Source organism: Excalfactoria chinensis, chromosome 6 (assembly GCF_039878825.1).
Source record: "Excalfactoria chinensis isolate bCotChi1 chromosome 6, bCotChi1.hap2, whole genome shotgun sequence".
Lineage (NCBI taxonomy): Eukaryota > Metazoa > Chordata > Aves > Galliformes > Phasianidae > Excalfactoria > Excalfactoria chinensis.
The window spans coordinates 4,475,852-4,503,723 of NC_092830.1; the positions used below are offsets into that span (position 1 = coordinate 4,475,852).

The 27,872-nt window shown below is 45.5% G+C and overlaps 3 long non-coding RNA genes across 5 annotated transcripts; 1 reads left to right on the forward strand and 2 right to left on the reverse strand.

The window, feature by feature from the left end:
* The first annotated feature begins 223 nt into the window (after positions 1 to 223).
* Positions 224 to 22,623, forward strand: LOC140254463 (uncharacterized). Of its 3 annotated transcripts, none has more exons than XR_011904222.1 (6): positions 224 to 844; positions 1,231 to 1,312; positions 1,571 to 1,842; positions 1,933 to 1,986; positions 2,078 to 2,489; positions 22,451 to 22,623. It is a non-coding gene; the product is annotated as an uncharacterized lncRNA (long non-coding RNA). The 3 variants fall into 3 exon arrangements; XR_011904223.1 differs by lacking the exon at positions 22,451 to 22,623 and adding an exon at positions 4,958 to 5,098; XR_011904224.1 differs by lacking the exon at positions 22,451 to 22,623 and adding an exon at positions 4,645 to 4,767.
* Positions 4,452 to 10,105, reverse strand: LOC140254464 (uncharacterized). Its single transcript, XR_011904225.1, has 3 exons — positions 9,991 to 10,105; positions 5,658 to 5,795; positions 4,452 to 4,693 (listed from the first exon to the last, which is right to left on the reverse strand). It is a non-coding gene; the product is annotated as an uncharacterized lncRNA (long non-coding RNA).
* On the reverse strand, positions 21,714 to 27,583 carry LOC140254465 (uncharacterized). The gene is made up of 3 exons (XR_011904226.1): positions 27,487 to 27,583; positions 23,150 to 23,287; positions 21,714 to 22,187 (listed from the first exon to the last, which is right to left on the reverse strand). It is a non-coding gene; the product is annotated as an uncharacterized lncRNA (long non-coding RNA).
* Between the last annotated feature and the right edge of the window lie 289 nt (positions 27,584 to 27,872).

The following is a 27,872-nucleotide window of genomic DNA, read 5'->3' on the forward strand; positions in this document are numbered from 1 at the left end:
AAGCACCGTACAGAGCCGTTCATAAAGCTGTGCTGCAAATGTCCTTCATCAGCTAATCTGTCAGGCATATCATTAACCCCTGCAGGAGTTTGCCACATCCCTGCTCCCATATTTCCACCTCCACCTTTAGTTCTATTTTCTCAGTCAGGTACAAAGTTGTTCCATATTTAACAATTTGTTATTATTATTATTTCCTATTTTGTTCTTTGGATGAGGGCCAAGAGAAAGCGTGGCAGAGACAGAAAGCGGACAGCAGGGGACTCTGGAGACCGTTAATGCCGGGGACGTTCTTTGGAAGGGTGTCTCGTGAGACGCAAAGCGATCCGTTCCAATTTGACACAATTATTTAATTGATTTATGAATCCGTCAAAGAGGCGAGAAGGGGAAGCGCGTACTAAGCTGTCATTTACAGAAACGTCATCTCAGCCCCTAATTCAGATCTAGGGCTCACGTGTCAAACTGTCACGGCCCCGGGCCGGCCGTAACGAGCCCCAGCTGCGCTAACGAGGCGGCGAGCGTCAGGCGGGGCCGCGACCGCCCGGGCACAGCTGCGGCGGCCCGGGAGCGGCTGCGGTTCGTCGGCAGCCCGGGGGCGGAACCGCGCTGACGCCTCTTAAGCTCCGCCTGAGGCCGCCGGTAGCCACGAGGGATCCGACCAGAATCAGCATTACGAGGAGCCGGAGCGGGTGGCGTCTCTTCGTCCGGTCGTCGCGTCGGTGAGGCCAAAAGGCGGTAGGTGGGGCTGTTTTTTTACGCGTGTTTTTGGGCTTGGTTGTGATGGTTTTCGTTGTTTTGTTTCAGGCTGCTGCCGGATCTTTGCTGCGTCGAGGATCGGCCCTGACCGGTGAGTCGTTCTATTAGAACCGGAGCCGCGGAGACGGCGCGCTTCGGAGCCGTCCGGTGCCCCCGGTGGGAGACCGCCGGGCTTTCGCCGCGCTCCGTTCGGGGCAGACGCGGGGTCCCTGCTGGGCTCCCCCAGCTTCTCGGAGCCGGCGCGGCGTCGCCGTCCGGCCGCCGTCAAGTTTTCGGAGGGAGTCGCCGTTCGGTTTTCCGAGTTGCAGCGCAGCCCCGCCGCGTTCTCGGTCCGTCCCGAGTTTTTCAGCGGCTTTCTCGCATCCTTCCTTTTTGTCGAGCCGGAGCGAGCGGGACGGGGCCGCGTTCCTGCTGCCTCGGTGCCGCCGGGAGTAAGAAGCGACGGCGAGAGCCGCTTAAACGGAATCTTTTTCGCAGATCGACCGAGGGTCGCGGCGGAGACTCCTTTATGCCGGAATTGCTGAGGCGGTGGAAGCCTTGAGCCTTTAGAGGCTAACAGGTATGTCTGTTTTGTTTTGTTTTTGTAGTAATCTCGCAGGTCCGCCGTTCGACCGCTTCTATTTCCTCGCCTTTAGTTAGGCGCGGCGGTCGGGTTCCGACCCGACGTTTCGGAAGGGCCGGCGCGGTACCGCCGCCGGACGAGCCCGGGCGGAGAGGGACCCCGGGGCGGCCTCGCCCCTTCGGCCGGCGTTTTTGGGCGCATCGGTCCGTCTCGCTTTCGGGGACGGGATCGTGTGTTCTCGCCTTTTCTGTGTAGTTTCAGGAGCGTCGTCTCATTCTCCACACGGAGACGCGGCTGGACAGGAACGCTGTCGTGGAGGGCTCACAGATTTTACAGGAATACGTTCCGGGGACGAGGCGGCGGAGTCGGTGTTGTGGCGAGAGTTCCTCGAGGGGCTCGAGCGGCCGGTCCGCGTGGGTTTCATTGCCCGGGGTCGTCCGTCGCAGGCCGGGACCGAGAAGCGTGGAAATGGGCGTGCACGCATCCAAAAGGAGCTTCTCAACTTCAGTCGTTTGTTCCAGCTGTAGGTTTGTACGTCCCTGCTAGTTGTCAGGAAAGTGAAATGTATCTTTGCAGGAGGTTCGGTCAGCGAGTCTAACACTAAAATTTTTGTGCAGGTGACAGGAGACCGGGAGGAGCGCGAGGCCTCCGGAGCTCGTCTTCAATTGCGAGTAAGTGACGGGAGTAACCTGAACAAAGGGAGTTGGGGTGAGTGATTTTTCAGGTAGCTTTTCACTCAATGAATCATTTTATTTTTGCAAGGGACTGGAGGACTGCGGGGTAAAGACGATCGGCGCAGCTTTTGGGAAGCGTGAGAAGGACGGCCGGCAGAACTACAGGTTTTCACTCTCCAGACAGGTTGTGGAGTCGTGTGGTCCCGGGATACTCAAGTTGGGCCCGCAGCATTCGCAATGGAATAACCATCACAAAGCCACGGAAGCAAGGGAGATGAACAGCAGGATTTTTTCTTTCACATCGGCAAGGGAGATGAACAGCAGGATTTTTTCTTTCACATCGGCAAGGAGCCGAACAGCAGGATTTTTTCTTTCACATCGCGTTCTGTAGCGGAGCATCGGCTTCGACAGGGAGGACGGAGGGGAGCAGGGGAACGAGCCGTCAGATGAGAAGGTCGGCCACCCGGAAGCCCGTCGGGATGAGGATACGGCGTCACCAGGTAGGGGCTGTGTTTCTTTTTCACTTTTTGGAGGAAGGTGGAGCGTTTTCAGTCGTGCCCTCGAGGCGTGTGGCTTGTGACTTGTTAGAGGATTAGGGTTAAGAAATATTGGTGTGGTTGTCCTGTAAGGGTTTTGTAGTGTGAGGTGCTATGTCTTAGATGTTTAGTTTTGTCAGGTTCTAGTGCAGCTGGTGCGTCTGGTGATGCCGTGGCTGGAGGGCAGAGGCAGGAGAAGGGTCGTGCTATAGTGTCTAGCGGGCTGTTTTTTGGGGTTCAGCCGACGGTCGGTTGGAGGTTAGCACTGCGGTGAGGGGGTTGTTTTTCTGTTGCCGGTTAGCCACAGTTAGTGGTTATGGTGGAATGTTTGTTAATATTGCCGCAGGGAGTTGGAATCGGCACGGTGGCAGGGGGCGAGTCAGGTGGCTCTTTTTGCTCAGGTTTAGGGGCTCGCGTAGGTTGGCGTTGTTCTTTTGTCGTGCGGTTTCAGTTAGCGCGGAGCCTGACGTCCGGAAGGCAGGGCAGCTCGGTTGAGGGGTGTAGCATCGGCCACTTGTGTAGGTTTTGGTGTGTGTTCTTTTTCGTGTGGTTTGGAGGCTAGAGTTTGTAGTGTTGTTTATTGTGCTGTTTGTGCTTCATTCTGGGTTGGAGTTGACTTGGGTTAGCTCGAATGTGTTATTGTTGGCAGCGTCACGTTTGCAGGGTGGCTACTTAGTTGCATTTGTATCGTTCAGCGGATGGTTTTGTTAGAGGCCGGTTAATGTCACTTGGCGAGTAGTTGGTTGTTTCTTGTTAAGAGTTGGCTGTTTTCTGTTTTTAGCGGCATTGAGTTTTCTGTGTTACTTTTGGCGGCTGGTTTTTCTTTTTTTTTAGAGAAGGAGTTTGTGTTGATGAGCGTGCAGAGTTTTCTGCTTTTGTTTTGCTGAGTTTTCCTTGTAGAGCAGTTGTGAGGTTGGTCTGTTAGGACTCGGCTTGTTTTGCGTTTTAGAGGTCTTGAGTTGTCTTTGTTAGTTGTGGCTGGTGTTCTGTGTGGAAAGTCTAGTTGCTTGAGTAGTTTTCTTTGTTTTAGTGCTGAGGTGTTTTGTTGGAGTCTGTTAGGACATGGCTTTTTTATTGTGTGGTTTTTAGTTGTCTTAGTTTTGGCTATTTTTTTGCATATTTAGCGTGTTGTTTGAGCATGGGGAGTTAGCTGCTTTGGTTGTTGGTTAAATTTCGTTGTTGAGGAGTTAGATGTTTGATGTGCGTTTGTTAGGACTTGGCTTTTTTTTTTGTGGGGAATTAGTTGCTTGAGTTTTTTCTGTGATGAATTTGGTCTGTTAGTCCTTGGCTTGTTTTGCAAGTTGCGGTGTTGTCTTTGTTAGTTTTGGCTGGTGTTTTTTTTTGCAGAGTTAGTGTTGTTTGAACATGCGGAGTTTGCTTCTTTTGTTTTAAATTTGGTTGTTGAGGTTTTTTTGGTGTGTTTGTTAGGTCTTGGCTTGTTTTGTTCTTGTCTTTGTTTTTGGCTGTTTTTTTTCAGAGTTTTCTTCTTTGGTAGTTTAAATTTCTTGGAGTGAGATGTTTTGTTAGTACTTGGCTGTTTTTTGGTTTTTGAGGTGTTAAGTTGACTTTGTTAGTTTTGGTTCATTGTTTGTAAGGACTTAATGTTTTCTTAGTGTTTTTTCTTGGCTGTTAGTTAAGTGTTTGGGCTTTGCTTTTGTCTTGTATGATTTGGAATGTAAGGGGGAAACTCTGGCTGCTCACTCTTGGAGTGAGTGGCCAGAGTTTCCCCCTTTGTAATGGGGCTAGACACCGGGTTTTGCACTATCTCTAAAGAGATATATTTTTTTTTATTTTTGGGCGGGACGGTGGGTTCATGTCGGTCTTTTTGCCGGTGGGGGGGGCCTGCGAAGGCCCCCCTGAGTGGGGGTGTGAGGGGGGCCCCACCTGGCATAGGGGCCCCCTGAGTGGGGGTGAGGAGGGGCCCCACCTGGCATAGGGGCCCCCCTGAGTGGGGGTGTGTGGGGGCCCCTCCTGACATAGGGGCCCCCTGAGTGGGGGTGAGGAGGGGAAGCCCCTTCTTCCTGTAGGGGCTTCCCCTGAGTGTGGGGTGGCTTCTGCTGATGTTGTCTTCCCTGTGTGCTTGACTGTTTCCTATGTGGTGATGGTTGTATTCTTGTAGGGCTCCTGGGATGTAAAGGAAGAGGCTTGGAGGAGCTGGGCTCTATGTCCTGCAAAAGAAGAAAAATGAAGTGTTAGGGCAAACCAGAATGATGAAAGGGCTTTTCTCTATGCAGTCACTAAATGGCAATTGAGAAGTAGAGGGGGTTGCCCTCTAAAAGGGTTTGGATAAGTGGCTGGAGGGGAAGTGTGCCTGTAGGGTATGTGTCTGGTGTGCTGTGGGTGGTTTATGGTATCGATTGAAATAGCTTGATAACTCCTTCTCAGGTATAAGTTGCTACTTTGCTTACTAAGTGTTTTGCCTTTTCTTCTAGGAAAGCAAGTCAATTAAATGGAAGAATAAAGAAGATGGTCCTGATGGTTCCTCTTGTGTCAAGTCCAAGGCTGACTCGACTGCTTTTCTACATTTATATTAAATAAACCCTGCATTAATGAGGTTTAACTCTGTATTTCTAAGTGTGCTTCCCTAAATGTGTGCTGACTGCAATCTGTAGGCAGACAACTTAGTTAAATAATTTCAAGAATAAAATATGAACTAGGACTTGCTTTGTAAGAGAAGTCTTCTACTTTGTATTACTACTTTAATAATTAAAATGAAAATAATTTTTATTTTATTATTTTATTTTTATTTTAATTATTTTAATTATTACTTTAAGTAATAATGAAGTAGTAATACATAAGCCCAACTGTAGAGGGCAACATCAGGGTATAACTCTATTCTCATTTCAGTGTGTACCACAGGCATATCTCTAAGCTCGCTTCTGTGATGGGCTGTGATGTGAGAAGCAGGTTATGATGTCTGTCTTGTTTGGAGATAAATAAAATAAAGGCTCAAAATGGTCTTTCAATAAAGCTGTTGTGTCTCTCAGAGTGAGTGCTGCGTGTCCTAAGAAGTGAGTGGGATGTCTTATGCAATTGAGGGAAAGAGAAGCCACGCTCAACACTTTGTACAGAGGATGCCTGTCTGTCCCTGAATAAAACAAAGATTAAACCCCACAGTAATATGCCACTTACCTCAATAAAAGATGTGCTGGCTACTTCTGGACTTGAGCCTTATTCCTTTGGGGTGGGTGTTAGGCTGTTTACCTCAACTAAGGCAAAGGTGACAAAGATGTTCCCTTGTAAGCAAGCCCACTTGCTGTGTTTTGTAGCCTGTAGAAACAGAAATTGAGACTTAAATTCAAACGAAGCTAATGCAGAACTATAACATATCAGATATGCTTTATGTGACAAGTAAAACTGCAGAGTATGATACCAGTGGTCTTATTGCTGCAGTTGAGCATATGGATAGAAGTATTCCTTTAATTCAGTAAAGCCTTGAGCTCTTGAGAAAACACTTCTTTCTGTGTTACAGTTAAGTTTGCTGACAATTTACTTGGTTTTTCCCGAGGAAACTCTCTAGCTGCTGCTTCTCTTTGAAAGCCTTTGCCTTGAAACTTGGTGATTTTCTGTGAGCCTTGGTCCCAAACTGAGACTTAACTCTAATACAAAAGGGTGGGGTGGTATTGTATCACATTGTTCCGACTGAAATAAAAGAAACTGCATTCCCTTCTGCCTCTGTGTTAATAAAAATAAACAGACTGAATCTTTTCTGCTGTAGTCTGCAGTTGTTATATACTGGCTACATGTTTAATAAATGATCTGTTTCTGCTACCATTGAAGTGCAACAGTTGTTAGATAATTCATGACTGTTTGCAGAGCTCACTTAAAAATGATTCTGCTTTCCTATTGATATGAACAGCACAGCAGTACATTACTAGCTATTTCTAATTAATAGCTCAAGAACATGTTAGAAGGCAAATGATCATCGCAACAAACATTAATGATGGAATGTTTTCCTGAGTAATGCTTGAAGTCTCTTTAACTGAGCTAATAAATGCTTATAAGGAACAACAAGCTCATCACAATTACAAGTCTGAATTTTCTAGTAAACACAAAGAGAAAACACCCTATTGCTCCTTGCTGCTCACTGTCTGACTGTTGACTGCCCTGGCTGTTGCTGAGAGTCTGCTGTGGCCTCTGGTATCCCACTCCGCACGCTTAAGTAGAATTGCTCCTGCCAAACTGCACGTGCTTTGCTATCATAGGGCCCAATGCTGAGACAACATCGATCTGCAAAGCCTTCCTACCCCGGTGGAGTCCACAGCTCTTCCTTCTTTAGTTTACTGTCATCAACAAATAAACTTAACACACACACTGCGGTGCCCTGATTGTTCCTAGAAATACCCGAGTTGACTCTGCCCATAAATGAAGCAAGCCATGAGGCAAACGACCGGTGCCCCTCTGCTGGCCTTTCCCCTCGTCATTTATCCTAACAAACGCTTGCATTCTCCTTTGTAGGGGTCTGAGTCAGTGCTTAGATTTCTCTTTTTTTTTCTTTTTTTCTTTTTTTTTTCTTTTTAAATTATTTTTAATATGATAAATATATACATATCACAATAATAAGAGGTACAAGGAGGAAGGGCTGTCTGCTGAGGTAGGACTGACTTTCTGCATCCCCCTGCCCGACAAGCATCTTCCCTACATGCTCAGATAATACAGAACTAGAACACGGCACAGACGCCTCTCTTTTGTTATGCGTGCGCTCAGTGGAGCGAGCTGATGTTAGAAACGGCAAAAATAAAGGAAGGCAAACTCGAAAGCAGAACTTATAGCGATTAATTACTGAATCAGAATTGCTTAAACCGCTGCAGTTAATGACTCTATCCCATTCATGCAAAATGGCAAACAGGTCAGAATCAGTAATACAGATATAGCTAACAAGTACAGATTGTCTCCCACGCAACATCAAATACTGCTAAAACCGCTACGAACCAAGTCATTTCTCTAAATACACTGTCTGCATAGAATCAGTATTAGTGTGTTCTACCACCAATACCCAGAAGGGCTGAACAGAAAGTAAGTTTCGTAGCTATGAAGACTCAAACAGCCAAACACGCCCCTCTCTTGATTCCCTAGATTGAAAAACGCCCTCCCTTGTCACGCCGTGTGGGAGCTCCCACATTCTCTAGGATCTACGCTCACGTGGGGAAATCTCATCTACAGTAATAGCCCTTCTGCATCAAATTGACTTTTCAAGCTGACAAGATAAATCCCTGCCCTCAAAACCGTGCAATAATGTCATAGTAAGGGGATTTTTTTACCCAATTTAAGAGAAATCAAACCTACAATGACAATAGAAGGAGATCTTTTAAATTCCTTTCTCTGATATAACCCTTCTCAGCAGTTTCTAAGTTCTTAATTACTTCACACGCCAAAATCCAGCCATATAAATAGAACTATTAAGGCTACAAAGGAAAGGCTACAGCTATTATCCTTGTAACAGCACCGGAACCACTGCCGTGAGATCACGTAACAAAAAGAACAAGGCTTACCTGTCTCTGAAGATCTAGGCTCACTGAAAAACTCCACAAAGCAGGGATCTCGAGCGAGAGATCCTTCCTCGCTGGCAAAAGGCCCTCGAGTGAGGTCTGAGAGGGGCAGAACCTGGTTCCAGCCCTTCCCGTTGTTATGGTAAATCGCCGCCGCCTGTGCTCCCGAGACAGACCCGGTTTCCTCGCCCAGGTGCCGGATCGGTGATTCCGACGTGGATTCTGCAGTTCCCAGACAGTCTTGCAAATCTTACTGCTTATGATACAAGCTATATATATGAATACTATATATGTATATATATATATATACACATATACATATACATATATACATGTACATATGTATATGTGTGTATATATATGATGTATATATATATATACCGGTATCTATGTATATATATACTGGTATCTATCTATCTAAATATATCAATATATCTATATGTATCTATAGATATCTATAAATATATATCTATAAATATATATCTATATATATCTATAGATAGATAGATAAAGATATCTATATATAAATCTATATATAAATCTATACCACTATATATATATATATATTGCTATACTCCAGTACCTAGACACACAAGCCTTGGATAAGTCAGGCAGAACCACTCTGCAGAGGGAAGCAGAATCACTTATCCTTCTCAAAGCCTTTCCTGAGAAATGGGATCCCCCAAACTTCGCTAGCTTAGCAAAAGCTCAATGAGAGCTTAGCGAAAGCTCACTGGAACTCCATGGATTCTGACTGAGCTCAGCGCGTGAGGAAAGAAGGCTGCGGAGACTGTCTGACTGATAGGCTTTTTTACTGTTCTGTTTTAAATGGAACTCTGATCAAGTGAGATGATCACACAAGAAAGCTCACACCTCAAGTCGCTGTCTGACTTGCTGAACCCTCATCTCCACTACTTGTTCAATCTGACATTTCTCAAAGAGAAGCCACTGGCAGAATTTGCTCAACTCCCAGAAGGGGCAATTGTTTAACTAAAAGAAACCTCACAGTCATATATTCAAAAGCTCACAGGTTTCCAACCCGTCTTGTTTGCAATGCCAATACTCCAAGTATTTCACTTGTTTTACAGAGAAAAAAAAAACCAAACACACAACACCACCATCAACAACAATAACAACAACAAAAGATGAAATCATCCTTTCTTGGCATCTCAAATCATTAACACTGCAGTATGTACTCTGCTCACACAAGTCTCAGTTTTCTTTACCCCACGGGGACGAATAGCATCCCCTAAGGCCCGCTCTATGGAGCAATGCTCTTCAGCCTCGTACCCGATAACGCAAATATTGGATTCGTGCGCACCCTACACATGTTTTCTGATGGCACCGAGCTCGGTGGTGCTGCTGATATAATAGAAGGGAGGGATATCATCCAAAGGGATCTAGACAAATATGAGAAGCAAGCCCACGTGAACACTACGAGGTTCAAAGAAGCCCGATGTCCCGCTTGGGTCAGGGTTCTAGCGGACTAAAAGCTGAACGTGAGCGCAACGGCACCCCCTTGCGGCCAGGAATGCCGGCGGCATCTTGGGCCGCGACAGAAGAGAAAGGGCGTCGGGAAGAGGGAGGTGACGGTCCCCCTCCGCTCTGCCCCGAAGGGCCCCGGCTGGAGTCCCGCGCCCGGGCCTCGGGGGGAGAAATATTGCCGGAGTGGCTCCGGGGGAAGGCCGCAAAGGGTGCAAAGGGCTACAATACTTCTTCCAACGAGAAACATTGAGGGAATGGGATCTGTTTAACACAGGGGACCTAAGGCCTCATTGCAGCCTCCTAGCACTCGAAGCCAGCTCATAAACAGCACGGACGCTGACCTGTTATGCGGTCTGTGTGATACTGTTGTACTGACGTGAAGTACAGCAATAACAGGAGGGTGGCAAAGCGCTAGGCTGCGGCAACCAAAGACGAGCCCGAACGCAGCAACTGTCGCAGAAGCAGCACCAAAGAAAAGAAAACCGCCTCACCTTCTAAAGATCTCTCTACTACTCACAGAACTCGGGCACGATGCTCTCACCTCCGCCGCCGAGTCTTAAATGAGGGCTGCGAAGGGGTGGATCCCGGCTCCGCCCCTTACGCTGCGGCGCCCGCACCTGAGCTCTCCCGGGTCGGCCCGGCCCCTTCTCGCCACGTGCTCCGTCATCGCTTCCAGCTGTGACTTGTCATCTCTGTTACAGCCTGAAAGAGACAGGATAAGGCAGAACGGCTTTAAACTAACACAAGGGACATTTAGGTGACATCTGAGGAGGCAGGAATGTCTTACTCGGGGCGGCGAGGCGCTGGCGCGGGGCGCGCGGAGGAGCCGTGACGGCCCCGCGTCCGGAGGCGTTCCGCACCCGGTCGGACGGGGCTCCGGGCGGCTCCGCCGAGCGGGTGGCGGCCCTGCCTGCAGCGGAGGTGTTCCGACGACGTGATTCTTAAGCTCTGTTGCCACCCGAGCCGCTCTGTCATAGAAATGGACGCTGAGCCAATATGTCAAAATGTTTCTTAACATTCGTAAGAAAACCCACAACCGACGCCCAAATTTCCACAGAGGATTTTACTGCACAGAGCAGAGCCAGAAGAGATTTATTGCAGAGAAACGAAGCTCTCTTTGGGAACTGAGACTCTGGTTCTCTCATTTCCTGACAATTAATGTTGAGAAAGTTCTTTGTGAAATATTGGTGTGATTCCTGTCTCTTCTATTTAAAATGAGTTTGTTTTTGTTTTTGTTTTTTGTTTGTTTGTTTTTTAGCAATATACTATGTAAAGCAGGTCATTAATATTAACTTGAAAGGCCTCAAAGAAGAATTTAATGACAATTGGGGCTGTTCAGCAGTACAGAGGATCCCAGACTGATTCCAGAGTTGCCCCTTCTTTGAAGAGCTCCTTAGCATACGTCTGAAACGTTAGATTTTGATTTTGGTTTACTCTCGCAGGATGATCATACATAATAACTCAGTATTTTTAGTATTAAAAGCTATTCTTAAAATGGAATCTGTGTAAAATTATCTTCAATGTCTTGAACCGTAAACTTCTAAAGACAACACTAACAGCAGCATTATCACTTTCAGTCTACTGTAAATAGTTTCCATATTGACTCTCACGTGCCAATAGAATAAATTTATTTTCCAATTGAACCGTCTCCTGTGAAACATGTTGCTTTCACTGAACATGTGCTAAAAGAGGTTGGAAAAAAATAGTGCAGACTTATAGGATAGATATTAATTCAGTAAACATTTATTTAACTATTTATTTAATTAACTATTTATTTATTAACTCTATATTTTTTTAATTTAACTATTTAATTAACATTTATTGTGTTGTTTTTTTTTTTTTGTTCTGTTTTGTTTTCTAGTTTTTCTTTTTTCCTTGAGGATGATAGAGATCTCAAATGAAGGTCGTTCTTTCAGACCCTGCCACGTTCAACTGCAAAATCTGGATGCTCACCCATAGCAGAGTGCATTTGAGCCCATGTGAAACATGTTTGCATTTAATAATAGAATTCATTATCTGCTCAAGGGTTTCTGCTCGAAACCAGACTCTAAATGAAGCTTCGGATCCATCGTATTGCCCTGTCGCAGGACACAAAGTCATCTTTCATCATTCTAATTTTCAATTTCATTGTGACTCTTAATAGGCAGAGCTGGGAATTCCTATTGCCCTCAAATACCTATCAAAGATAGTGCCCAGGAAATGTAGAAACTATCCAAAGGCTCCGATGCTATAAGGTATGTGTGTATCCCCCAGCAGCTCTCTGACAGGAAGCGTCCAGCCTTTTGCAGCTATCGGTACCTAAGCGGATGCTTAACAGGCAGAAGCCCTAATATTAAGATGAATGAAAGAGTGACAGCTGACCTGCATGGAAACCTGCCAGATGAAAAACATGCTTAGGTTCTAGGTATTTACAGCAACCGCTGTTATCTGATACGCTTTTCTAATTGCCAGACGCCTTTTTCTGCTGGAAGTACCTCACAGAAGACTGGCAACACATTACACTTTTATTACCAAGGAAATGAGGGCTAAGATACCTTTATTTCAAAATATTCTAAGTGAAAAATTATTGAGGAATCAGAATTCCAATTTTAATATGTCCTTACATCTCTATGTATAGTCATAGCATAGCAGGTGTACAGGAAGAAATCAGGAAACAAGCCTTCAATATATTAATTATCTGGTACGCAAGCCAAGGCCAGGAACTTCCTTAAGAGTTTCACTCAAAACCATATAAAAAAGACTCTCGAGAACCACCGGTGAGCTCTGATTTTTGGTTGACATTGCAGACGTAAAATCAGTTCAAGCACTGAGAATGAAACGTTTGACTTCCAGTTACCAAAGCCCTTCTGTTGGGTTGTTTGGATACTCAGCTCATTTACCCATAGCACACATAGGAACGATGGGACCGTACAGCCCTTCTTCACACTTTAATTTATATTCCATCTTTTTCCATAAATACCAAAGGATGTCAGTTGTCATGTGACCATCTGATAGAGAAAATGAACCTTGTTACACAGTGGGAAAAAAAGAAAAAAAAAAAAAAAAAAAAAAGGAAAGAAAGTAAGAAAGAAAAAAAGTGTATTACATTATGTAGTCATACATATTATTATGCAGTCTTAACCGGAAAAAAAGAAAAACCAACAAACAACAAACATTTCAGGCTGTGCCTTGCAAAGCTGTTACTAGAGATGAGTATGTTTTTCTCAGCATGCTTAGGGAAGTCTCTTTCCATTATAATAACTGGACACGCTGGAGCACAGAACAAAAAGCAAATCTTTTTGTGGAACAACTATTGTAACATTCTGAAAGGGTTGCGAGGCCTTTTTAGGCCACCGTTTTTGCCAGCCTCACAAACTGAGAGCCCATTTTCCAGTGACAGATTGCACTTTGAGCGTGATGCAAATTACATGTGCTGAGTCACCACAAATAGCAGAAAGGGATATCACATAACCAAAACAAAAAGTTTAAGGATTAAAGAAGAAAAAAAAAAAAAAAAAAAAAAAAAAAAAAAAGCACATTTATTTGTGAATAAAAGCTGCCTGACCAAATCTTTTTCACTTAAAAAATCAAAACTTCCAGTGACAGCAGCTTTAAATAGCTTAGTGTTTATTACTTGATGCTGAGAAAGGAGACAAATAATGCAATGAAACCGCATGAAACTGAGGGTTTGAAAGATGAATACAAATAGAGTAAGGCATGCTTTGTGTTACACAGAGCCGTTCAGAATTCTGCATGATTCTACAAATAATCTTTTGTGTTACAGATCTGCTTTTAATTCGGGTCCTTCGTTCAAATCCCTCAAGTGAACACAAGTAAAAATGAGATTTAAAGTCACATATGTACATTAGCACCCGAAAGCAAATGGTGATCTGCAAAGAGCACTGTGTCTGGCAGAGATGTGCTAAGTGTGGAAAATCTGACAGTTATAATCCATTTTTAGTCTCAAACACTCTTTCATTTTATCGTGGTACAACTTAGGTTATTTATCCATAAATTGTAACATCAGAAATATTCAAAAACCAACCAGAATGTGTGACATTAGGAAAACTATACTTGGTATTTATACTGCATTGTAGTCCGTCATGCAGTTCGTTTGCCAGATTTAATATGGGCTTAGTGCTTCTCAGCTTTTCTCTTCACTCTCTTTATACAATGCTGTGTTTGCTCACTTCAGTTCTCCGTGGTCCATTCGCATTTTTCGATCTTCAATAATAGGATTCCCGCCTACGTGAGTGAAGCGCTGTCAGGCTTCTCCTCAGGAGGAGTCTGCCTTTTAACTTTGCCTTTTTGATGCAGACTCACGGAATGCCTTCTGTACCTCTTAAAAGAAGAAACTTGCTCCAACAGATTAAAAGCGGAGGGAAAGCAGATCATTTCCAAAGAAAAGAATTCATCGGTGTGCAGACTTTCAATTCTGTCCATAAAAATAAAGAGAGAAGGAGCCCGGGTAGGTGCACAGCCCTGAGACAAACCTAACCCAGCAAGTCTGTCGTCACCTTCATGTTGTTCCTCATCTGTAGCATGGTTTTTCCTGGAGTTTAACTAGCAGCCTGAATTCACAAACGCACCACCTCATCCTGTCCCGAGAAGGGTGCAAACCATCGGCTTCTGCTCCTTTTCGGATTCCTTGTACCACCCTGCTCGTCTGCCAGCACTGCGTATCAGTCACGTAAACCCTAGTGAGCATAAAACAGCCCCTAAGATTAAGCACCGTTACCTCTTCAGAGCTCTTAAGTTTCAGTACGTGAAAACAACTTCTGAAAGCAGAATCAAATTTATCTTTGTGGTTCCACTGCAGCTCTGCTTTCAAGTGATTACCTCTATATTCCAATTCAGTCAAAGATAAAAAGAAAAAAGGAATGGAGAGTGAAATTAAGTATTCTCATAAGCATGTCCCTCTAACTAGTCACGCAGAGAAGTAACACTAATAGCACATAGCACAGGACAAGAGGCAAAGAGCACGAGCTGCAATGTAGGCAGTTTCCCCTGAACATCAGGAAAGCCTTCTTTAATGTGTGGGTGTCAGAACACTGTCACAGGCTGTGCAGTACCCTACCAAAGACATCTTCAAAAGCAGCCCAGACGTGACCTTATGGGCTTCATATAGGGGGCCATGCTCGAGCAGGTGTCCTCTGGAAATATCTTCTGACATCGGCCGTACCGTGTATTTACATCCATCACAATCATGCGCAGTCGCATCTCAAATATCAGAGAAGCTGGCTTATGGGTGAAAGCACATAAAAATAAACTGATATTAAAGAAAGAATTCTCTCTGAAATAGCACCGAGAATAGACAAGTTTACACATTTTTCAACACTAATAAAACTCAACTACTTTGCTGCTATTTCTCCTAACCATAATCAAATGTATTTGTGATGCAGGATTACTTACAATGTACTGATAGATTTTAGCCAAACAATCTCTCCCATTTGAACTCCAACAATGTTTCCGCTGGCATCAACTCACCAAGTGGGAAAAAATATATCCTATAGGAAAAAGGAGAAGAAAAAAACTACTGAAATGATGAGAAAAGAAGAGTTACTGACTGAATGCATTAAGATTAAAGAGAAATGCACTATTAAAACACTAAAGTATAGGGGTGAGTACTACCGCAATCTTTGGCAAGTGTCTTCCTCCTTGAAAATCACGGTCTAGAGTGGATTATTTGGACATCTGAGTGACATCGTGAGTTTGACATGGAGGGAAAAGAAAGGGTAAACGTGCTCGAGACAGCTGATTTAGCAAACACTTCCACTGCATCAAGATAAGCGAGCTGAAAAAAACAAGACAAAACAAAAACAAACAAACAAAGAAACCAACAACAACAACAACAACAAAAAAAAAAACAAACAAAAAAACAGAAGGACATTATGGAGTCAGAAATACTCTTGTATTAAGCAGATTTCGGATGATTAGTAAACATTATAAAACGCTAGTTAGCAATGCTGAAAAAACAGATTATTCTGAAACAAGCTGAATTCACAACCCTCACTTCCCAGTATGTGCTTTTTCCTTGGAAGAGATGGCAAATCAGGCTGCAAAACCATCTGCTGTATCACGTTTAAATATAATTATTTGACTACTAAATTCAAGACTTTAGCACTTCGTATGGTAAACAAATCTACTTTCTTATATTATAGCTCTACCACACAGTCATCACTGAGTCATTTTGCTGTGACCGTCTGTATTGGAGACATTGTTTGACATGTAAATAAATAACTCCAAAAGCCAGTGAGGAAAAGTATGACTTGATAACAAGATAATAACAACACTGAATCGTAGGATAGCTTGGGTTGGATGGGACCTCGAGGACCGTCAAGCTCCAACCCCCCTGCTAAAGCCTGTTAACTGAAGGCTCTCCATGAGCGCTGAATAACGCCCGCTGTCAGTGTCTTCAGAAAAATAGTACCCTGCTAATAAAAGCAGAAAAAGCAAAGGAGGAAAAAAAATTGCTAAGGAAAAAATAACATCTGACTTCACATACTAGAATGTTATGCATTACAGACTATAGATACATGCATAGAATAAAATGGAAGTTACTTGGCAGACTAATATTCTGCTTTAAATCCAGTGTTAATAAAAATTAACTTATGTGTGAAATAGACATACCTCAGGACTGAGATGGATTCATCGCTACGGAGGAATGAATGGTGACTTTCACTACTCAGAAAACTGTGTTTTGGAACACTGAGCGTAGCGGGCAAAACCTTTCAAAAGGTGCTGTTTCAAGAACTGCCACGGACTTTCCTGCGTGAAAACACATAGGATGGATAAGATAAGCGGACTTAGTCATAGAAATAGAAATAGATTCCTAAATGATAAGAAACAGTAAGAATAACCTGGCAGAATAACTGCCCTTTAACAGATGGGATCTAAGTGGCCCTAGAGAAGTTCACAGCTTTTCAAACTGCTCTACACTTTTTGCTTAGTTTTAGCATTTCAGTTCAAAAGTTCAGACCTGCAGAAGAGTACATCTGGTGGAACTAACTGAGAACAATAGTAAAACAAAGCGGTTATCAGCATAAACCTGATGGGTTTTTGGAATATATATATATATATATATTTGGAACAGAATAACCAAGACCAGGAGCTTAAAAGGATCAAAAATACTAAAGCAGATGGAGATACAAAATGGCTGAATCCAATCACAGCACCAAATCAATTTGTGTGGTTACTTTGTAACTGCAGGGAATTTGTCACTGCTGTGTGGTGTTGGTCACTTCCAGGTCATAATTTCCACATAAACAGAAAGAAGACAACATTAATCTTGTGTATGTGCTGAACAAAGAATAAACCCAATACTTTAAAACTAAAACAAAACAAACCAAAACAGAAAACCCATACGGCTACGTGCTGAATACAAGCCTCAGCGATGATGCAATTCTTAAGATTCCCCCAAAAAAAGTGACCGAACTGGGCCAGAAAAAAATGGAGCAGGTTACAGAAGGCCGGAGGAGCCCATTCCGCTTGAATCGCTGCAGCTCCAGCGGCTTCACATCGCCTGTTGTTTTGCGAGCACGAAGCGGTTGGAGAAGAACCCAGCGGTGACGGCTTTGGGCCTCTCGTTCAGAATCTGTAACCCAGGACATGTTCGCTTTGAGCACACGCACCCATTTGCAGGCAGTAGCTTTGGAAAGCGAGAGATGTCTGTTATTTATACATTTATAAGCCAAGGAGTTGTATGTGCCAGTACCCAACCACTGTAGTTCACAACTACATTAACTGATGGCTTTGTCAGAAAACCAGCAGGCAAAGGTTTCCTCCCGCCACCCCCAAAACATCCAGATTTCCAATTAAGAACAAGACTGCAAAGCAAAGCGAGTTTAATCACTGAAGTCTTTACACAGTACCGGTGTCCTTGGAGAGGACTGAACTCTTTCCGAAAGTGTTCCTACCCATGTATGCGTCACATCAATGTAACCCCGAAAAGCACCGTACAGAGCCGTTCATAAAGCTGTGCTGCAAATGCCCTTCATCAGCTATTCTGTCAGGCACATCATTAACCCCTGCAGGAATCTGCCACATCCCTGCTCCCATATTTCCACCTCCACCTTTAGTTCTATTTTCTCAGTCAGGTACAAAGTTGTTCCATATTTAACAATTTATTCTTATTATTATTTCCTATTTTGTTCTTTGGATGAGGGCCAAGAGAAAGCATGGTAGAGACAGAAAGCGGACAGCAGGGGACTCTGGAGACCGTTAATGGCGGGGACGTTCTTTGGAAGGGTGTCTCGTGAGACGCAAAGCGATCCGTTCCAATTTGACACAATTATTTAATTGATTTATGAATCCGTCAAAGAGGCGAGAAGGGGAAGCGCGTACTAAGCTGTCATTTACAGAAACGTCATCTCAGCCCCTAATTCAGATCTCGGGTTCACGTGTCAAACCGTCACGGCCCCGGGCCGACCGTAACGAGCCCCAGCTGCGCTAACGAGGCGGCGAGCGTCAGGCGGGGCCGCGACCGCCCCGTCGCAGCTGCGGCGGCCCGGGAGCGGCTGCGGTTCGTCGGCAGCTCGGGGGCGGAACCGCGCTGACGCCTCTTAAGCTCCGCCTGAGGCCGCCGGTAACCACGAGGGATCCGACCAGAATCAGCATTACGAGGAGCCGGAGCGGGTGGCGTTTCTTCGTCCGGTCGTCGCGTCGGTGAGGCCGAAAGGCGGTAGGTGGGGCTGTTTTTTTAGGCGTGTTTTTGGGTTTGATTGTGATGTTTTTCGTCGTTCCGTTTCAGGCTGCTGCCGGACCTTTCGCGTCGAGGATCGGCCCTGACCGGTAAGTCGTTCTATTACAACTGGAGCCGCGGAGACGGTGCGCTTCGGAGCCATCCGGTGCCCCCTGCGGGAGACCGCCCGGCTCTCGCCGGGCTTTCGCCGCGCTCCGTTCGGGGCAGACGCGGGGTCCCTGCTGGGCTCCGCCGGCCTTTCGGAGCCGGCGCGGCGTCGCCGTCCGGCCGCCGTCACGTTTTCGGAGGGAGCCGCCGCTCGGTTTTCCGAGTCGCAGCGCAGCCCCGCCGCGTTCTCGGTCCGTCCCGAGTTTTTCAGCGGCTTTCTCGGGTCCTTCCTTTTTGTCGCGACGGAGCAAGCGGGACGGTGCCGCGTTCCCGCGGCCTCGGTGCCGCCGGGAGTAAGAAGCGACGACGAGAGCCGCTTAAACGGAATCTTTTTCTTTTCGCAGATCGACCGAAGGTCGCGGCGGAGACTCCTTTATGCCGGGATCGCTGAGGCGGTGGAAGTCTTGAGCCTTTAGGAGTTAATAGGTATATCTTTTTTGTTTTGTTTTTGCAGTAATCTCGCAGGTCCGCCGTTCGGCCGCTTCTATTTCCTCGCCTTTAGTTAGGCGCGGCGGTCGGGTTCCGACCCGGCGTTTCGGATGGGCCGGTGCGGTACCGCCGCCGGACGGGCCCGGGCGGAGGGGGACCCCGGGGCGGCCTCGCCCCTTCGGCCGGCGTTTTCGGGCGCTTCGGTCCGTCCCGCTTTCGGCGAGGGGGACGGGATCGTGTATTCTCTCCTTTTCTGTAGTTTCAGGAGCGTCGTCTCATTCTCCACACGGAGACGCGGCTGGACAGGAACGCTGCCGTGGAGAGCTTGCAGATTTTACAGGAATACGTTCCGGGGACGAGGCGGCGGAGTCGGTGTTGTGGCGAGAGTTCCTCGAGGGACGCGGAAGCGAGGGGAGCGCCGAGGAGCGGGGCTCGAGCGGCCGGTCCGCGTGGGTTTCATTGCCCGGGGTCGTCCGTCGCAGGCCGGGACCGAGAAGCGTGGAAATGGGTGTGCACGCATCCAAAAGGAGCTTCTCAACTTCAGTCGTTTGTTCCAGCTGTAGGTTTGTACGTCCCTGCTAGTTGTTAGGAAAGTGAAATGTATCTTTGCAGGAGGTTCGGTCAGCGAGTCTAACACTAAAATTTTTGTGCAGGTGACAGGAGACCGGGAGGAGCGCGAGGCCTCCGGAGCTCGTCTTCAATTGCGAGTAAGTGACGGGAGTAACCTGAACAAAGGGAGCTGGGGTGAGTGATTTTTTTTCAGGTAGTTTTTTACTCAATGAATCATTTTATTTTTGCAAGGGACTGGAGGACTGCAGGGTAAAGACGATCGGCGCAGCTTTTGGGAAACGTGAGAAGGACGGCCGGCAGAACTACAGGTTTTCACTCTCCAGACAGGTTGTGGAGTCGTGTGGTCCCGGGATACTCAAGTTGGGCCCGCAGCATTCGCAATGGAATAACCATCACAAAGCCACGGAAGCAAGGGAGATGAACAGCAGGATTTTTTCTTTCACATCGGCAAGGGAGATGAACAGCAGGATTTTTCTCTCACATCGGCAAGGGAGATGAACAGCAGGATTTTTCTTTCACATCGCGTTCTGTAGCGGAGCATCGGCTTCGACAGGGAGGACGGAGGGGAGCAGGGGAGTGAGCCATCAGACGAGAAGGTCGGCCACCTGGAAGCCCGTCGGGATGAGGATGTGGCGTCACCAGGTAGGGGCTGTGTTTCTTTTTCACTTTTTGGAGAAAGGTGGAGCGTTTTCAGTGGTGCCCTCGAGGCGTGTGACTTGTTAGAGGATTAGGGTTAAGAAATATTGGTGTGGTTGTCCTGTAAGGGTTTTGTAGTGTGAGGTGCTATGTCTTCGAGCTGTTTAGTTTTGTCAGGTTCTAGTGCAGCTGGTGCATCTGGTGATGCCGTGGCTGGAGGGCAGAGGCAGGAGAAGGGTCGTGCTATAGTGTCTAGCGGGCTGTTTTTTGGGGTTCAGCCGACGGTCGGTTGGAGGTTAGCACTGCGGTGAGGGGGTTGTTTTTCTGTTGCCGGTTAGCCAGTTAGTGGTTATGGTGGAATGTTTGTTAATATTGTCGCAGGGCGTTGGAATCGGCACGGTGGCAGGGGGGCGTGTCAGGTGGCTTTTTTTGCTCAGGTTTAGGGGCTCGCTTAGGTTGGCGTTGTTCTTTTGTCGTGCGGTTTCTGTTAGTGCGGAGCCTGATGTCTGGAAGGCAGGGCAGCTCGGTTGAGGCGTGTAGCATCGGCCACTTGTGTTGGTTTTGGTGTGTGTTCTTTTTCGTGTGGTTTGGAGGCTAGAGTTTGTAGTGCTGTTTATTGTGCTGTTTGTGCTTCATTCTGGGTTGGAGCTGACGGGGGTTAGCTCGATCGTGTTATTGTTGGCAGTGTCTCATTTGCGGGGTGGCTACTTAGTTGCATTTGTATCGGTCAGCGGATGGTTTTGTTAGAGGTCGGTTAATGTCACTCGGTGAGTAGTTTGTCTGTTTAGGACTTGGCTGGTTTATGTTTTTAGCGGCATTGAGTTTTGTGTGTTAGTTTTGGCTGCTGTTTTTTTTAGGGAAAGTGTGTTGTTGAGCGTGCAGAGTTTTCTGCTTTTGTTTTGCTGAGTTTTCCTTGTAGAGCAGTTGTGAGGTTGGTCTGTTAGGACTCGGCTTGTTTTGCGTTTTTAGGGGTGTTGAGTTGTCTTTGTTAGTTGTGGCTCGTGTTTTGTGTGGAAAGTCTAGTTGCTTGAGTAGTTTTCTTAGTTTTAGTGCTGAGATTTTTTGTTGGAGTCTGTTAGGACATGGCTTTTTTATTGTGTGGTTTTCAGTTGTCTTAGTTTTGGCTATTTTTTTGCATATTTAGTGTTTGAGCATGCGGAGTTAGCTGCTTTGGTTGTTGGTTAAATTTCGTTGTTGAGGAGTTAGATGTTTGTGCGTTTGTTAGGACTTGGCTTTTTTTTGTGGGGAATTAGTTGCTTGAGTTTTCTGTGATGAATTTGGTCTGTTAGTCCTTGGCTTGTTTTGCAAGTTGCGGTGTTGCCTTTGTTAGTTTTGGCTGGTGTTTTTTTGCAGAGTTAGTGTTGTTTGAACATGTGGAGTTTGCTTCTTTTGTTTTAAATTTAGTTGTTGAGATTTTTTGGATGTGTTTGTTAGGTCTTGGCTTGTTTTGTTGTTGTCTTTGTTTTTGGCTGTTCTTTTTTTCCAGGGTTTTCTTCTTTGGTAGTTTAAATTTCTTTTTTGAGGAGTGAGATGTTTTGTTAGTACTTGGCTGTTTTTTGGTTTTTGAGGTGTTAAGTTGACTTTGTTAGCTTTGGTTAATTGTTTGTGAGGACTTTAGTGTTGTCTTAGTTTTTTTTCTTGTCTGTTAGTTAAGTGTTTGGGCTTTGCTTTAGTCTTGTATGATTTGGAATGTAAGGGGGAAACTCTGGCTGCTCACTCTTGGAGTGAGCGGTCAGAGTTTCCCCCTTTGTAATGGGGCTAGACACCGGGTTTTGCACTATCTCTAAAGAGATATATTTTTTTTATTTTTGGGCGGGATGGTGGGTTCATGTCGGTCTTTTTGTCGGTGAGGGGGCCTGCGAAGGCCCCCCCTGAGTGGGGGTATGAGGGGGGCCCCACCTGGCATAGGGGCCCCCTGAGTGGGGGTGTGAGGGGGCCCCACCTGGCATAGGGGCCCCCTGAGTGGGGGTGAGGAGGAGCCCCACCTGGCATAGGGGCCCCCCTGAGTGGGGGTGTGTGGGGGCCCCTCCTGACATAGGGGCCCCCTGAGTGGGGGTGAGGAGGGGAAGCCCCTTCTTCCTGTAGGGGCTTCCCCTGAGTGTGGGGTGGCTTCTGCTGATGTTGTCTTCCCTGTGTGCTTGACTGTTTCCTATGCGGTGATGGTTGTATTCTTGTAGGGCTCCTGGGATGTAAAGGAAGAGGCTTGGAGGAGCTGGGCTCTATGTCCTGCAAAAGAAGAAAAATGAAGTGTTAGGGCAAACCAGAATGATGAAAGGGCTTTTCTCTATGCAGTCACTAAATGGCAATTGAGAAGTAGAGGGGGTTGCCTTCTTAAAAGGGTTTGGATAAGTGGCTGGAGGGGAAGTGTGCCTGCAGTATATGTGTTGGGTATGCTGTGGGTGGTTTATGGTATTGATTGAAATAGCTTGATATCTGAGAAGGAGTTGAGTTGCTACTTTGTTCTCTAAGTGTTTTGCCTTTTCTTCTAGGAAAGCAAGTCAATTAAATGGAAGAATAAAGAAGATGGTCCTGATGGCTCCTCTTGTGTCAAGTCCAAGGCTGACTCGACTGCTTTTCTACATTTATATTAAATTAAATAAACTCTTTGCATTAATGAGGTTTAACTCTGTATTTCTAAGTGTGCTTCCCTAAATGTGTGCTGACTGCAATCTGTAGGCAGACAACTTAATTTCAAAAACAAAATATGAACTAGGACTTGCTTTGTAAGAGAAGTCTTCTACTTTGTATTACTACTTTAATAATTAAAATGAAAATAATTTTTATTTTATTATTTTATTTTTATTTTAATTATTTTAATTATGACTTTAAGTAATAATCAAGTAGTAATACTTAAGCCCAACTGTAGAGGGCAACATCAGGGTATAACTCTCTTCTCATTTCAGTGTGTACCACAGGCATATCTCTAAGCTCGCTTCTGTGATGGGCTGTGATGTGAGAAGCAGGTCATGATGTCTGTCTTGTTTGGAGACAAATAAAATAAAGGCTCAAAATGGTCTTTCAATAAAGCTGTTGTGTCTCTCAGAGTGAGTGCTGTGTGTCCTAAGAAGTGAGTGGGGTGTCTTATGCAATTGAGGGAAAGAGAAGCCACGCTCAACACTTTGTACAGAGGATGCCTGTCTGTCCCTGAATAAAACAAAGATTAAACCCCACAGTAATATGCCGCTTACCTCAATAAAAGATGTGCTGGCTACTTCTGGACTTGAGCCTTATTCCTTTGGGGTGGGTGTTAGGCTGTTTACCTCAACTAAGGCAAAGGTGACAAAGATGTTCCCTTGTAAGCAAGCCCGCTTGCTGTGTTTCATAGCCTGTAGAAACAGAAATTGAGACTTAAATTCAAATTAACTAATGCAGAACTATAACATATCAGATATGCTTTATTTAGCAAGTGAAACTGCAGAGTATGATACCAGTGATCTTATTGCTGCAGTTGAACATATGGTTAAAAGCATTCCTTAAATTCAGTAGAACTTTGAGCTCTTGAGAAAACACTTTGACATAGAAAGCAAAAGTGTTAACTTTGCTGAGAATTTACTTGGTTTTTCCCTAGGAAACTCTCTAGCTGCTGCTTCTCCTTGAAAGCCTTTGCCAAGAAACTCGGTGATTTCCTTTGAACCTTGGTCCCTAACTGAGACTTAACTGTCATACAAATGGGGGTGGTGGTATTGTATCACATTGTTCCGACTGAAATAAATGGAACTGCATTCCCTTCTGCCTCTGTGTTAAGAAAAATAAACAGACTGAATCTTTTCTGCTGTAGTCTGCAGTTGTTATGTACTGGCTACATGTTTAATAAATGATCTGTTTCTGCTACCATTGAAGTGCAACAGTTGTTAGATAATTCATGACTGTTTGCAGAGCTCACTTAAAAATGATTCTGCTTTCCTATTGATATGAACAGCACAGCAGTACATTACTAGCTATTTCTAATTAATAGCTCAAGAACACGTTAGAAGGCAAATGATCATCGCAACAAACATAATGATGGAATGTTTTCCTGAGGAATGCTTGAAGTCTCTTTAACTGAGCTAATAAATGCTTATAAGGAACAACAAGCTCATCACAATTACAAGTCTGAATTTTCTAGTAAACACAAAGAGAAAACACCCTATTGCCCCTTGCTGCTCACTGTCAGAGTGTTGACTGCCCTGGCTGTTGCTGAGAGTCTGCTGTGGCCTCTCGTATCCCACTCCGCACGCTTAAGTAGAATTGCTCCTGCCAAACTGCACGTGCTTTGCTATCATAGGGCCCGATGCTGAGACAACATCGATCTGCAAAGCCTTCCTACCCCGGTGGAGTCCACAGCTCTTCCTTCTTTAGTTTACTGTCATCAACAAACAAACTTAACACACACACTGCGGTGCCCTGATTGTTCCTAGAAATACCCGAGTGGACTCTGCCCATAAATGAAGCAAGCCATGAGGCAAATGACCGGTGCCCCTCTGCTGGCCTTTCCCCTCGTCATTTATCCTAACAAACGCTTGCATTCTCCTTTGTAGGGGTCTGAGTCAGTGCTTAGATTTCTCTTTTTTTTTCTTTTTTTCTTTTTTTCTTTTTTTTTTTTAAATTATTTTTAATATGATATATATATACATATCACAATAATAAGAGGTACAAGGAGGAAGGGCTGTCTGCTGAGGTAGGACTGACTTTCTGCATCCCCCTGCCCGACAAGCATCTTCCCTACATGCTCAGATAATACAGAACTAGAACACGGCACAGACGCCTCTTTTGTTATGCGTGCGCTCAGTGGAGCGAGCGGATGTTAGAAACGGCAAAAAAAAGGAAGGCAAACTAGAAAGCAGAACTTATAGCAATTAATTACTGAATCAGACTTCCTTAAACCGCTGCAGTTAATGATGCTATCCCCTTCATGCAAAATGGCAAACAGGTCAGAATCAGTAATACAGATATAGCTAACAAGTACAGATTGTCTCCCACGCAGCATCAAATACTGCTAAAACCGCTACGAACCAAGTCATTTCTCTAAACACACTGTCTGCATAGAATCGGTATTAGTGTGTTCTACCACCAATACCCACAAGGGCTGAACAGAAAGTAAGTTTTGTAGCTATGAAGACTCAAACAGCCAAACACGCCCCTCTCTTGATTCCCTAGATTGAAAAACGCCCTCCCTTGTCACGCCGTGTGGGAGCTCCCACATTCTCTAGGATCTACGCTCACGTGGGGAAATCTCATCTACAGTAATAGCCCTTCTGCATCAAATTGACTTTTCAAGCTGACAAGATAAATCCCTGCCCTCAAAACCGTGCAATAATGTCATAGTAAGGGGATTTTTTTACCCAATTTAAGAGAAATCAAACCTACAATGACAATAGAAGGAGATCTTTTAAATTCCTTTCTCTGATATAACCCTTCTCAGCAGTTTCTAAGTTCTTAATTACTTCACACGTCAAAATACAGCCATATAAATAGAACTATTAAGGCTACAAAGGAAAGGCTACAGCTATTATCCTTGTAACAGCACCGGAACCACTGCCGTGAGATCACGTAACAAAAAGAACAAGGCTTACCTGTCTCTGAAGATCTAGGCTCACTGAAAAACTCCACAAAGCAGGGATCTCGAGCGAGAGATCCTTCCTCGCTGGCAAAAGGCCCTCGAGTGAGGTCTGAGAGGGGCAGAACCTGGTTCCAGCCCTTCCCGTTGTTATGGTAAATCGCCGCCGCCTGTGCTCCCGAGACAGACCCGGTTTCCTCGCCCAGGTGCCGGATCGGTGATTCCGACGTGGATTCTGCAGTTCCCAGACAGTCTTGCAAATCTTACTGCTTATGATACAAGCTATATATATGAATACTATATATGTATATATATATATATACACATATACATATACATATATACATGTACATATGTATATGTGTGTATATATATGATGTATATATATATATACCGGTATCTATGTATATATATACTGGTATCTATCTATCTAAATATATCAATATATCTATATGTATCTATAGATATCTATAAATATATATCTATAAATATATATCTATATATATCTATAGATAGATAGATAAAGATATCTATATATAAATCTATATATAAATCTATACCACTATATATATATATATATTGCTATACTCCAGTACCTAGACACACAAGCCTTGGATAAGTCAGGCAGAACCACTCTGCAGAGGGAAGCAGAATCACTTATCCTTCTCAAAGCCTTTCCTGAGAAATGGGATCCCCCAAACTTCGCTAGCTTAGCAAAAGCTCAATGAGAGCTTAGCGAAAGCTCACTGGAACTCCATGGATTCTGACTGAGCTCAGCGCGTGAGGAAAGAAGGCTGCGGAGACTGTCTGACTGACAGGCTTTTTTACTGTTCTGTTTTAAATGGAACTCTGATCAAGTGAGATGATCACACAAGAAAGCTCACGCCTCAAGTCGCTGTCTGACTTGCTGAACCCTCATCTCCACTACTTGTTCAATCTGACATTTCTCAAAGAGAAGCCACTGGCAGAATTTGCTCAACTCCCAGAAGGGGCAATTGTTTAACTAAAAGAAACCTCACAGTCATATATTCAAAAGCTCACAGGTTTCCAACCCGTCTTGTTTGCAATGCCAATACTCCAAGTATTTCACTTGTTTTACAGAGAAAAAAAAAACCAAACACACAACACCACCATCAACAACAATAACAACAACAAAAGATGAAATCATCCTTTCTTGGCATCTCAAATCATTAACCCTGCAGTATGCACTCTGCTCACACAAGTCTCAGTTTTCTTTACCCCACGGGGACGAATAGCATCCCCTAAGACCCGCTCTATGGAGCAGTGCTCTTCAACCTCGTACCCGATAACGCAAATATAGAAATCGCGCGCACCCTAGACATGTTCACTGATGGCACCGAGCTCGGTGGTGCTGCTGATACAATAGAAGGGAGGGATATCATCCAAAGGGATCTAGACAAATATGAGAAGCAAGCCCACGTGAACACTACGAGGTTCAAAGAAGCCCGGTGTCCCGCTTGGGTCAGGGTTCTAGCGAACTAAAAGCTGAACGTGAGCGCAACGGCACCCCCTTGCGGCCAGGAATGCCGGCGGCATCTTGGGCCGCGCCAGAAGAGAAAGGGCGTCGGGAAGAGGGAGGTGACGGTCCCCCTCCGCTCTGCCCCGAAGGGCCCCGGCTGGAGTCCCGCGCCCGGGCCTCGGGGGGAGAAATACTGCCGGAGTGGCTCCGGGGGAAGGCCGAAAAAGGGAGCAAAGGGCTACAATACTTCTTCCAACGAGAAACATTGAGGGATTTGGGTCTGTTTATCACAAGGGACAAAGGCCTCATTGCAGCCTACTAGCACACGAAGCGAGCTCATAAACAGGACAGACGCTGACCTGTTATGCGGTCTGTGTGATACTGTTGTACTGACGTGAAGTACAGCAATAACAGGAGGGTGGCAAAGCGCTAGGCTGCGGCAACCAAAGACGAGCCCGAACGCAGCAACTGCCGCAGAAGCAGCACCAAAGAAAAGAAAAACGCCTCACCTTCTAAAGATCTCTCTACTACTCACAGAACTCGGGCACGATGCTCTCACCTCCGCCGCCGAGTCTTAAATGAGGGCTGCGAAGGGGTGGATCCCGGCTCCGCCCCTTACGCTGCGGCGCCCGCACCTGAGCTCTCCCGGGTCGGCCCGGCCCCTTCTCGCCACGTGCTCCGTCATCGCTTCCAGCTGTGACTTGTCATCGCTGTTACAGCCTGAAAGAGACGGGATAAGGCAGAACGGCTATAAACTAACACAGGGGACATTTAGGTGACATCTGAGGAGGCAGGAATGTCTTACTCGGGGCGGCGAGGCGCTGGCGCGGGGCGCGCGGAGGAGCCGTGACGGCCCCGCGTCCGGAGGCGTTCCGCACCCGGTCGGACGGGGCTC